At 49.1% G+C, this 12,951-nt stretch overlaps 2 protein-coding genes and 1 pseudogene across 2 annotated transcripts in view; 1 reads left to right on the forward strand and 2 right to left on the reverse strand.

Annotated features, from left to right (window-relative positions):
• The window catches only part of LOC141998461 (butyrophilin subfamily 1 member A1-like), a 33,874-nt gene extending 32,437 nt beyond the window's left edge, over nt 1-1,437 (reverse strand). The window contains exon 1 of the mRNA XM_074971312.1: nt 1,202-1,437. The gene's annotated coding sequence lies outside the window, so the exon portion shown is untranslated. The remainder of the gene's footprint in view (nt 1-1,201) is intronic.
• LOC141998490 (zinc finger protein RFP-like) overlaps nt 1-12,951 on the forward strand; it is a 208,131-nt gene that overhangs the window by 47,482 nt on the left and 147,698 nt on the right. The gene's annotated exons all lie outside the window — the stretch shown is intronic.
• LOC141998793 (DNA (cytosine-5)-methyltransferase 3B pseudogene) lies at nt 6,403-11,191 on the reverse strand (annotated as a pseudogene).

Consider the following 12,951-nt stretch of genomic DNA (forward strand, 5'->3'; position numbering starts at 1 on the left):
TTGTAAAAAGCTCAAATTTGTTTGTTTGTTTTGATAACAGAGCAGCAGCCCTGCTAGCCCCAATATTACAAAAATCAAAAGTCTGTGTACCACCCTCCCTAATATGTTATGTCTGAGTAGTATTGTCTGGTTTTATATTGTCTGGTCGTGCACCTCTGATGAGCTGTATAATTGGTTAATTTCATTGGAGAACCCATGAAGAATGAGGTATTTGGGAAAAGATATACACTGTCAGTCAATTCCTTTTTTCTATTTTGCAGTGTGTGTTTTTTATGAAAATCATTTTAAAAAAAAGTAAATCACACACAACCACAAGTCGGGTCCAAAAACAGACATAAAATTGACTTAAAAATCACGAGCTTTAAAATTATAATACTAATAATGCATTTTAAGTTTTCATTTTTTGCTTTTTGGTTTCTGACCCCGGAGAGTGCACTCAGGTCATATTCCTAAACTTTTCTCCGCAACTATGAGGGCTAAAAATTTACTTTTTCTTAAATGAAATCTGAGGTTCTCACATAATCTTAACACTAGAGAGCTGGTGCTTTCGGAAAATTAGCAGATAGTGTGAGATTTACAATAAAATGCCAAAATTCACAATAATATTATGTGACCTGACAAGACTAGCGAGTCAAAATGTTTTAAAATGAGAATTTGATTCAAATTGAATCAAAGCATTTTATTAACCTCTCCCCCCATCCTGGCTAAAAGGAGAAAAAGAAGAAAAACAATGAAAATTGAAAAAAAATTGTTTTAATAATATTTGATTAAATATCAGAGGTAGAAATAAATATCGGAGGTAAAAAACTGTTAACGTCAACAGGGAGAAAACTAGATTGATGATGATTGGATTTGGTGCAGTCTCTTCCTGTATCTTAAATGTAGGAAGTTAATTTGTTACAAATCTCCCTTGGACATCCCTGAGAACAGAATCGGGCCCAGAGTTCTTGAATGAAACACATCGCAAAAGAAACAAATTCTAAATCAACATGCTGCACACATCTCGAATTACATTGCTAGGAAAATAATCCGAAAAGCAATGGAATGTAAATCACTTTGAATGTACTCGTAGTGTTTACATAAAGAGTAAGGCAAATTATCCCAGGGTTATTTAATCTTTGTGTTATTAAAAATATATCCAAGCAATAAGCAGTATATATGAAGGGATATAAGGAGACATTGTGAAGCTAAATTAACCTACCTGGTTGATCCTCTGAGAATGTTTTACAGTCTTCAGGGTGTGAACAGACCTCATCCGTTTTGCTGAGATAGTCATTTAAAATGTAAATTATTTCAGTTTATCAAGCTGCACAGCTAATTCTGTCTATGGAATAGCCACAGCATTTCCTCATAGCTTTTCCTGGCACTTTTTAAAAGAAATCTTTTTGTGTTCCCAACAGATAAATGTGCTTCCTTCTTGCAGCCTTTGCCCAGATGGAAAGCAAAAGTAATACGTTAAGCGGGAAGTTGGAGTCATTGGAGTAGTTGGGTAGGGAGATAAGAGCCTTCTCTTAAAGAAACAGCTCCAGTCCTGCTGAGTTGGAAGTGTCTGTCCCAGCAGACTCAAATATTCAGGTGTCCCAAGTGATCTGAATCTGGTAATGATATTGAAGAGAGTGTTCTTCCTGCTTTTCCGTGGACTATAGTAAATTGATTTAGTTGGGGATTAGGTCCTGCTTTGAGCAGGGGGTTGGACTAGATGACCTCCTGAGGTCCCTTCCAACCCTGATAGTCTATGATTCTATGAATGGCCAAAACAAACAAACAAAGGCAGAGACAGCACAGCTGCTGCTGGCATCTGGAACCCACCCGACTCTGTGTGCTGCTGGCTTGTGTGCTGCATTGGGGCCTGCTGAACTTAGTTATCCTGAGTGGTGTGGGCAAGTGTCCTTCCAGAGTGGAAGAAATAAAGCCCACCCTAGAAAACTTCAGCAGAGGATTGCAGGGTACCTACATGAAAGTTTCATTGAGATGTCTCTGGAGGATTCACGGGACATCCCGGAGCACATAAACAAACTGCTCTGTGTGGTCCCCGCACTACCTAACTCTAGAGGGGAATGAAAAACAACTTGACCACTCTTGATTGTACCACTACCTCTTCTAGCGCGAGTAAATTAAAGAGAGGTCAAAAGATGTATCCTGCTGCTTTGGGGTGCCATCCTGTAATTCAAAATTAAAATGCACACTTGCCTGAGGTTCCTTCCCCTACATCGAGCTCACCCATGCTTGACTGTGCCTCACTGTGAAACACTGGAATGCGTTACCTAGGGAGGTGGTGGAATCTCCTTCCTTTGAAGTTTTTAAGGTCAGGCTTGACAAAGCCCTGGCTGGGATGCTTTAGTTGGGGATTGGTCCTGCTTTGAGCAGGGGGTTGGACTAGATGACCTCCTGAGGTCCCTTCCAACCCTGATATTCTATGCTCCTCTGGATCCCCGGGTCACTTGTCCCCCTTTCTCCTCGTCCTTCTCTTCCTCAGCCACCACCTCTTCCTCCTCACTGTTCATTGCAGGGTCCTGTGACTTGGGCTCCAAGGAGGTATCCGTGGTCCAGCTGGGGATGGGGTCTCCACTGAGGATGGAATGCAGCTCACTGAAAATGCCACAGGTCTGCAGCTCAAGCCCAGACCGATTGTTGGCCTCCCTGGCCTTCTGGTACTCCTGCTGCAGCTCCTGGGCTTTCCCACAGCGCTGCTGCTGGTTCCTGTTGTAGTCCTTCTCCTGCCTCCCCTGAGTGATCTGCTCATAGATGTCCACGTTTTTACAGCTGGTTTGGAGCGGAGCTTGCATAGCGCTGCTCACGACAGGCCCCGGACATCCAACATCTCCTGTGTGCTCCAGGCAGGAGCATGTCTGGAGCATGGAGCCGGCATGGTCGGCTGGGCAGTTGCACACAACAATGGATAGTTGCTGGATGTGTTCGCCAAGCCGGGCAACCAGGAAAAGGAATTTCCAAAATTCACAGGGCTTTAAACAGAAGGGGCGGCTTCCTGTCTACCTGATCCCTGGGCAGCAGAGTCCACAACCACAGTCAGAGCGGTCAGTGTGGGGCATTGTGAGACAGCTCTTGCAGGCCAGTAACAGTCAACTTAAGTTACACAGTTTCTCTTAGTGAAGGTAATGACACACTTTAAACAAGTCACTGCTCATTGCAAGGCATGTGAACACCAGAACTTTATACGTAGGCTTGGTAGAATTTTTATATATATAATTTCAGTGGACAATATTGGTGTTTATTTTTCAGCATTCAGCCCCATGCTACCCCCATTTTTATCAATTTAAATGTTCACAGTTGTGAAAAATTATGATTTTTAAGCATTTTTCCTGATTTTTATATATTTAAATTTTCATAGCTGCAGGAAATTGGAGCGTGTGTGTGGCGGGAGAGAGATCAGGCAACAATTATTTAACGACAGTAAATGTTAAAACTGAAAAAGTTAAAGTTTATAGCTGCTAAAACACAAATTACAAGATCACATGCCAAAATATACAGAGTAAATATCTTTGAACAAACCTCTAATAAGTTCTCAAGCAACTTCTTTCTTACTTTGCCTATCTGTAAATTTCAAGTCTTGATGGAAATATGTCTTCCATCCGTTTGTGTGTGTGTATGGTGAAATCGACATTGACTGATAAAGAGCTAATCCTTCCAGCCCTCTGTACACAGTATTCCAGTATCAATCTCAGCAAGGCCAACTCCCCTGTTTACACATCCAAGGCTCTCATTAGTAAGGCTAAGATTGTGTCACAGTTATTTTTAGTAAAAGTCACAGAATGTTCGTGGACAATAAGCAAAAATTCATGGAAGAGTCTGTGACTCTTACTAAAAATTACTATGACAAAATGGGAGTGGGAGTCCAGCACCCACCACTGCTGTGACTCTGGGGTCCCCTGCTGCCCGTGGTGGCTGGGAGCTGCAGGGTCCACCAGTGTCTGGGAGCTACGGGGGCCCCCCACCATGGCTCGGAGCTCCACCCACCAGCAGCTGGGAGCTCCGGATCCTCCACGGCCCGCTGTGGCTTGGAGCTTTGGGGCCAGCGGCACTGGAAGGATAAGGCCCTTTCCTGTAGCCATATTGTGAGGCCTAAGGCCTTTGTCTGTGGCCATATTAGGAGAGCAGCAGCCATGAGCTAAGAAACAGAAAGTCACATTCCATCTAAATTACATTAAAAGGATGTAATATCAGGCTGTTAAAAAAGGAGACCCTGTCCTAATTGGCACCCACTATCACCAGATAAAGAAACAGATCTTAAGATGGTTAAAGAAAACTTAATTTGATAGGTTTCAGAGTAGCAGCCATGTTAGTCTGTATCCGCAAAAAGAACAGGAGTACTTGTGGCACCTTAGAGACTAACAAATTTATTAGAGCATAAGCTTTCATGGGCTACAGCCCACTTCATCGGATGCATAGAATGGAACATATAGTAAGAAGATACATATAGATACACACAGAGAACATGAAAAGGTGGAGTAAGAGGCTAATTAATTAAGATGAGCTATTATCAGCAGGAGAAAAAACTTTTGTAGTGATAATCAGGATGGCCCATTTAGACAGTTGACAAGAAGGTGTGAGGATACTTAACATGGGGAAGTAGATTCAATATGTTTAATGACCCAGCCACTCCCAGTCTCTATTCAAACCCAAGTTAATGGTATCTAGTTTGCATATTAATTCAAGCTCAGCAGTTTCTCGTTGGAGTCTGTTTCTGAAGCTTTTCTGTTGCAAAATTGCCACCTTTAAATCTGTTACTGAGTGGCCAGAGAGGTTGAAGTGTTCTCCTATCGGTTTTTGAATGTTATGATTCCCGATGTCAGATTTGTGTCCATTTATTCTTTTGCGTAGAGACTGTCCAATTTGGACAGTGTACATGGCAGAGGGGCATTGCTGGCTCATGATGGCATATGTCACACATCCTAGCATGGACAACCCTCTGCCTCCCGCTCCCTCGAGAACAGGTCCCATTCTGTGAACAACACAGCAATTGCTGATGGGCAGAAGAAATGTGAACAACATATTTCATACATCCTTAGCCACCTTTGAATAAATTCAACAGCTCTGGAACAGGATCTGTCCTAAGCCCCACCCCCTCTCAAAGATAAGCGGCTAAGTCTGGGTGGCTGGTGGGGGTACCTCCATCTGCTTAGCAATCCATGAACGGGAACCCACCACCTGAGGCGTTTCTTGTGGAAATGAGTTGGGTACCTGCTGCACTGCACACAACACGTGTGAGCTGGGGGCAGAGGTGGTGGTTGTTTTGGTGCCGCTACCCACTTTATAACATTTAGCCCAGTCATTTGCCCACTTGCCTGGTATGTGGGGGACCCAGGTTCCAAAGGGAGAGAGAGAATTTGAACAGGGGTTACTCATTTTCTAGGAGGGCGCTCAAACCACTGATCTGAGGGTGGGATTCTTCACTCTCTCCAGTTGCAGCTGTTTACTGTGGGTAAATAATGATAGAGTGACTGGATCTGGATGGGCTTCCTAACCACAGGACCCATGGGCGGTGGGTGAACCCCTGGCTTGGGAAGGCTAGCTCCGCCCCAGTTCTGCCCCTTCCGCCTGAGGCCCCGTTGGAGCCCAGCCCTCCCCCACACTGTGGCCCCTGGCCCCTGTTTCTGGAGCCAGGCAGCGTGGCCCCAGCCCCACCCTGACCCCGGAGCACCAGAAGGCCGGGCAGGGCAGCACGGCCCCAGACCTCTCCCCCTGCCCCGGAGTGCTAGGAGGGTGGAGTGTGGGCGGGCCACACCTGGCACTTTGGGAATGCTTAGCCTCCCCCTGCCTCTGATACCCACTGCCCATGACAGGACCCCAGAGTCATTCTCACTCTCTGGCCAATGACTATTTAAGTATTAATCTAGAGTGGAACAGTCATTGGGCCAGAGAGAGAGAGAGGGAATGTCTCTGTAGTCCAGTGGTTGAGTATGCACCTGAGAGGAGGGAGACTCCTGAGCCAATCAGTCTGTTCCCCTCACTCTGTCATTATTTATCCAAAGTCATCATCATCGTAGTCATCGGCTACCCCTCGATATGAGGACATGTTTGCCAGGGGGGAAAAGGAGCTGTTAACACCCTAGGCAGAGGCCTATTCATGAAATCTCATATGTCTACGCTATGAAATTAGGTCGATTTTATAGAAGTCGATTTTTAGAAATTGATTTTATACAGTCGATTGCGTATATCCCCACTAAGCACATTAAGTTGGTGGAGTGCGTCCTCACTACTGTGGCTAGCATCGACTGACGGAGCGGTGCACTGTGGGTAGCTATCCCACAGTTCCCACAGCTCACCGTCACCGCTGCTGTTGTGGGCAAGTCTACTGTGGGGGCTGCTGTGATCCAAGTAGCCAATGCAATCATTGACGTTCTGTTATCAAGGGTAGTGACTCTGGGAAATGTGCGGGCCTTTTTAGATTTTAGGTGCATCATATTCCTGTCCTTTGTCACTGGTGAAGAAGTCTTGCAGCCGTACATTCCAGTCCGGTCGGCGCTGTAACAGCCCATAGCACTTCTGTGGTTGACACATGGAACAGCTCCAGGGCTCTTACTCTTTTGCCTTGGCCGAGGTGCCTTGCCCTAGCAGGACCTTCAGGCATTCGACACAGAAGCACCTGCAGCAGCTGGCATTGCGACACAGCAGCAGCTCCTGGGTGCCTTCGCAGCAGACGGTGCGGTAGGACTGGTACCCGTCCTTGTTGTACATGTGGAAGAGCTCCAGGAATCGATCCCTGCAAGTCTGGCAAAGGCCCGCCTCAAACAGCGGGTGGAATGTGGCTGGTTTTTTTTCTCCCACACGATAAACAACTGTCTCAAGGCTCCTGTTGTTCTCTGTGACTTTGGAAACCGTTTGCTCTCTGCTCTGGCCCTCCTCCACCCGCTCCTTGCTGTTGTTGCAGAAATTAGTCTTTAGCCACTTGGCCAGGGGTTCTGGGAACATCTTCCCTGCCCGGCTCCTAGCAACCTCCAGGGCCTGGTGTAAGGCTCGTTGATAGGAGACCAGCTTATTAAATGTGGAGTGGTTGAAATGCTGCCTAAAAGCCATCAGACCCACCAGCTTGTCTGCTGAAACCTCGGAGAACTTCCCGTCCCCAAACCATTGCACCTAGGGCATTCCGGAGATTGCCTGACGTTTGGACATGACTCTGTAGGAGACAATGATTGCAGGCCACCAGGAGAAGCCCTTGATCTTCCCCCACATGAGCGCCCCAATTCCAAAATCTTACCCATCCTGGTATTCCACTGCTTCCCCTGCAACTCTACTCTCCTGCTCCCCAGCAACAAGCTCGGGGGATCCGTTCTGGTCCTCCTGGTTGCTGCTGGCAGATGTGGTCCTGCTGCTCTGGGAGGACTCCTTGGAATCCTCCTCAGTGAGGTCGATCAGGGGCGCCAGGACAGACATGGCTATCCTCCTCTTAGAGCACCAAATGGGAGCCAGAGACTCCAGGTCATTCTCTTCTTTAAGTTTCGTCTCATGGAGATTCAGTACTGCCTGGAATATCATGTGAGCTGGAGGCTTCTGCCTCAGGCTGCTCTCCCAGCAGGCAGCACCAGGCGGTCGCACCTACCCCAGCCTACCCCTTGCTCCCATGGCTCATGAAGCCTGGACAGTAGTAAGGAGCAGTTCAACTATAGGCTGAGCAAGTGCAGAATGGTGGTAGAATGTGCCTTTGGATGTTTAAAAGTTCGCTGGTGCCGTTTGCTGACTAGGTCAGACCTCAGCACAACCAACATTCCCATGGTTATTGCTGCTTGCTGTGTGCTCCATAATATCTGTGAGAGTAAGGGGGAGACGTTTATGGTGGGGTGGGAGGTTGAGGCAAATCGCCTGGCATCTGATTTTGAGCAGCCAGACACCAGAGCCATTAGAAGAGCACAGCCGGGCGTGCTGCACATCAGAGAGGCTTTGAAAACCAGTTTCATGACTGGCCAGGCTACAGTGTGACAGTTGTGTGTGTTTCTCCTTGATGCAAACCCGCCCCCTTTGTTGATTTTAATTCCCTGTAAGCCAACCGCCCTCCCCGCTTTGAAATAAAGTAACGATTATTTTGAAACCATGCATTCTTTCTTTATTAATTAAAAAAAAAGTGAGATCATGGACAAGGTAGCCCGGGTGGGGTGGGGGAGGAGGGAAGGACAAGGCCACATTGCTTATTGTAGCCATACTAAAAATCAAACTGTTTGAATGACAGCCTTCTGTTACTCGGGCCATCCTCTGGAGTGCAGTGGCTGGGTGCCCAGAGCCTCCCCCACCACGTTCTTGGGCGTCTGGGTGAGGAGGCTGTGGAACATGGGGAGGAGGGTAGGGGTGAATGCAGCCGGGGTCTGTGCTCTTGTTGGCTTTCCTGCAGCTCCAACAGACACTTCATCATGTCCGTTTGCTCCCCCAACAGATGCTTCATCATGTCCGTTTGCTCCCCCATTAGCCTCAGCATCGTGTCCTGCCTCTGCTCTTCGCGCTCACTTAATTCTTTCCTGGCCTCTGCCACTGAATGCCTCCATGAATTAAGCTGTGCCCTATCAGTGCGGGAGGACTGCATGAGCAAGGAAAACATGTCAACGCGAGTGGTGTTTTTTCTCCTTCTAATATGTGATAACCCCAGGGACAGAGATGATTGGGGGAGCGGAGAAACATTCTATGCTCTACGATTCTGGGGGGACTGCATGGTCACCTGTGCTGCTGAGTTCACCACACTAACCAAACAGAAAATGAAATTCAAAAGTTCCTGGGGCTTTTCCTGTGTACTTGGCTAGTGCATCGGAGTTCAAAGTGCTGTCCAGAGCGGTCACAATGGAGCACTCTGGCATAGCTCCCGGAGGCCAATACTGTCGATTTGTGTCTGCACTACCCCAAATTCGACCCAGAAAGGTCGATTTTAGCGCTACTCCCCTCGTTGGGGTGGAGTACAGAAGTCGATTTTAAGAGGCCTTTAGGTCGACGGAATGGGGTTGGTTGTGTGGACACAGTCACTTTTAAATCAACCTAACGTGGCTAAATTCGACCTAACCCCGTAGTGTAGACCAGAGCTTAATGTGGGAGAGCCGGTGCGCAGGTGGAAACCTCACAAAACTTGACAGGAAGGAGCGCTGGGCCCAGTGGCAGGGAAGTCCGAGACAGAGGTCTCCGTCCTGCTGCAGCCCTCATCTGTCTTCACAGCTGCAGAGAACTGACAAGTCCTTGCATACGCCTGTTCTGCCCTTGCGGTCTTGAGAAGTTTGGACCGTGCTTCGTCTGGAATCTCACCTCCAGAACTGTTCATTGAAGGTGGCCCTACTAGGAGGACAAGACTCCGGATGACATAGTTCTGGGGGACACACAAGCCTCTCCATCACAACAAAGTTATGGTCCAAAGAGAGGACCAAAGTGGAACACCTTTAACAGGAGGGGCTGAAGGATCCCAACATCAGATTACCTGTAGCTCAGTGGTTAACGCCCTTCTGAACGGTGGGAGACACACAGCTCAAATACTTTCTCCTCCTCTGGCAGAGAGGTGGGATTGAACTCACCCACAGTCCAGCTGAGTGCTTTAACGACTGGGCTACAAGTTATAAGGTGGGCACCGCCACCTCCTTCTCCTCCTCTGGACAGATGTTTGAATGGGACCCAAACTGGTAGGAGTGCTGCCAGGACCAGGCCCCACATGGAAGAGCAGCAGCTGAATACCGATCTCCCCCCAGTCCACGACTCACTCTGGGGCTTAGGTGGGAGATTGACACCTACACGCCTAGAATGGGGCAGCAGTGTGCATGGCTGGAGGCAGTAACATAGGTGCTGGGCCACTTTTAGCCTGATAACAGGTACTGAATCAGTTTAGGAGCCTACAGCGTTTGGCAGGAGTTTTGTGGATTGCGGTAGAACCAAAGCTGGGACTTAGGCCTTGGCTACACTTGCAAGTTAGAGCTCATTAAATCAGCCCCAGGCACCCTAACTCCTGAGGTGTCCACACTGGCAAGGCACATAGAGTGCCAGGACTCTGCAGCTGGAGCGCTCCTGGTAATCCACCTCCACGAGAAGCTTGCTGCGCCCTGGCTGAAACACCCAGGCGTCAGTGTGAACAAGGTGTTGCATTACTGCGCTCTGATCAGCCTCTGGAAACGTCCCGTAATCCCCTGAAGTCAAGTGGCCACTCTTGTCATTGTTTTGAACTCAGCTGTAGGAATGTGGATATCCCCTTTCAAAGCTCCGTTTCAGACAGCCGGTTGCTCATCTTCTCAGGGTCAAAGCAGCCATTAGTGTGGAATGCTGCTTGCTGTGAGTGTGTGTGAGAGAGAGAGGTGGGGGGAGAGGGGGTCTGCTGCTGTCTGAACTTACAAGACAGCCTGCTGACACTCTCTCAGCCCCCCAAAAACCCACTCTCTCTCTCCCCACGTACACACAACACACTCCCTGTCACACTCCCCCCTCCCACCCCATTTGAAGAGCATGTTGCAGCCACTTGCACGCTGGCATAGCTACCACAATACACTGCTACTTGTGGCATTGCAAGAGCTGGTAATGTGGCCACGCCAGTGCGCTTGAATCTGACAGTGTAAACACACCGCAGCATTTTCCCTGCTGTGGTCTCTGAAGGCTGGTTTAACTCCCAGCGCTCTACATCTGCAAGTATAGCTGTGCCCCTAGTTTCAACTTCCTGAATTCACATTATGCCCCGCCTGCAGCAACAACTGGGTGTTTCCTTTCCTGAAAATGACTCAGGCTGTTTGCTGAGCAGGAAAGACCCAACCAATTTCACCCCTGGAGGCTTTGGTGAAAGAATGTACCACTAGGGCTCCGGTCCTGCAATCAGCCCCTGAGCCGGTGGGGAGGGTCACTGAGGCATCCCCCTGTGAGGATGAGCCGGCAGGAGCAGGGGCTGTGTGTCTAAGGAGTGACAGTCAGGCTTGGCAGAATTTTTTATAGTATATAATTTTGACAAATAATGTTTATTTTAAGCAATTGTTATGTTTATTGATTTAAACTTTCACAGTTGCACAACAATGTGGGTTTTAAGCATTTCATCCCAATTAACATTTTTACAGTTGTGGGAAATTATCGGGGGATCAGACTATATTTTGGTCAGACCAGAACTATTTAATGACAGATTCAATGCTTTGGTACAGGGTTACGGAAAGGAAAGAGACTGGAATGGTACATATAGCACCTGTAATTTCTCTCCCCTGGCTGGCGGACGTACCGTGTGCAGCTGGTTACTTAGAGACATTCAGTCAAACAGCTGGGGTGGCATTTTTGTGCTCTGCCCCTTTCGTGGTAAATGGTGGCTGTAACTTTACCCACTTCGGTCCCTTTGGCATCATTGGGATGCTGAGACCTTTCAGGATTGGGACACTGAATCGTAAGCTTTTCAGGTCTATTTGCTCAGCGTCTGCTCAGAGCGCCGCACTATGGGGCCCTCGTCTTCCATAGACTGTAATGTGAAGAGACACACAGGCATTGTATAGATGGGGAAACTGAGGCAGGGAGAGGGCTGGTTCAATAGGTCGCCTATTCAGTGGCTGCAAGGGCCAATGCAGACCTTAGCAGCAGCTCGGCGAGTCCTGAGCTCCAGCCAGAGCTGCATCCCTGGTTTAATGGTCCTAAGGGGCTTTGCCAGGGTGCAGAGTACAAGAGGTGCAGCTTCACCCTAGCCACACCCTTCTCTCCCTTTCCACCCCTTCCTCCTCCAGCCTGTCCATGCCCCAACCCCACTCCCTCCTGCCCCTCCTAGGAGCACTCTCTGCTCCCCACCTCCTGGTGGTTCTGTCTAGTGCCCACAGAGGAGGTTCCCCTTCCTTGGTAGGAAGGGTGGCCCAGTGGTTAAGGCACAGGCCTCAGGCTCAGGTGTTCTGGGTTTGGTTCTCTGCTCTGCCACTGACTCCCTGCTTAGTCTTGGGAAAGTCACTTCACCTCTGGGTGTCCTAGATCCCATCTACCAAATGGGGCTAAAGCTGACCCTGCCTCCTAGGCTGAATCCCTTCATGGCTGTGTGGTGACGGGGGAAATGGAGATACCAGGGTGAGTAGATTTGGACTGAAATTCTCCACAGCCTGAGAGTGAGAGCCAGCTCCCTGCAGGGCACACGGGGGAGAGAGGGGCTCAAACCAGCTACGCAAACAAGGGGATCGGGGCTTCAGCCCCACATCTTCTGCCGGGGTCATGGGCTTCTTCTTTCCCGCCCAGTGCAGCTGCTGCTGGTCTCCGGGGCTTCTCCTTCCCCTACTGTTCCACTGCACCCACCCAGCGCGTGCGCCGAGGAGCCCTGCAGCCTGCTGGGGCGATTTCAAAGGGCCCAGGGCTCCCAGCCACTGCCAGCACTACCAGGCACTGGCAGCAGCCGCGACTGGAGGCCCCGGATGTCAGGGGGTGGGTTCCTGTTTGTGGGTTGCCAAGCAGAGACAGACACCCCTCAGCAGCCCAGATTTAGGCACCTATCTGTGAGATGGTTGTGGCTTAGGACACCCCTTCCCCCCTTGTCGGCATCTCCCATGGGCCAGCTTACATGGCTCCCCGCCTACTGAGCTGGCTTTTGTGAATAGCATGGAAAGGTGCCTGTGTTGCCCATGGATTGTCCCAGGAGTTCAGGCCCCTGACTCAGGTCTGAGGGTCACAGTGCTGCTGTTCCTGTGATTGTCTCGCTGCCGAAAAATTACTCACTGTGACGCTCAGCATTGCAACGCCCGAGTCCCTTCATGGATTGTCCCCTGTGCAACCAGTCACCTCTCCGCAGAGCGCAGCTGAGCAATTCCTGATTGACATGGGTGTGTACAGGACAGAGACAGAGCACAGGCTGGAGAGTGTCACATCCCAGTAAAACCCAAAGTCTCTTCCTAGAGGCACAATATTCCCTGTGGGGGTTGCGGGGACACAACCAAGTTGGGAAGCAAATCCCATGATGCTGCCCCCAGCACCTGCAGCTGGGACATTCAAGTGGAACAAACAAGGAGAATTGTTTGTAATGGTTTATTTACAGTAAGTAGCTGCAAA

This window comes from Natator depressus, chromosome 14 (genome assembly GCF_965152275.1).
Source record: "Natator depressus isolate rNatDep1 chromosome 14, rNatDep2.hap1, whole genome shotgun sequence".
NCBI lineage: Eukaryota > Metazoa > Chordata > Testudines > Cheloniidae > Natator > Natator depressus.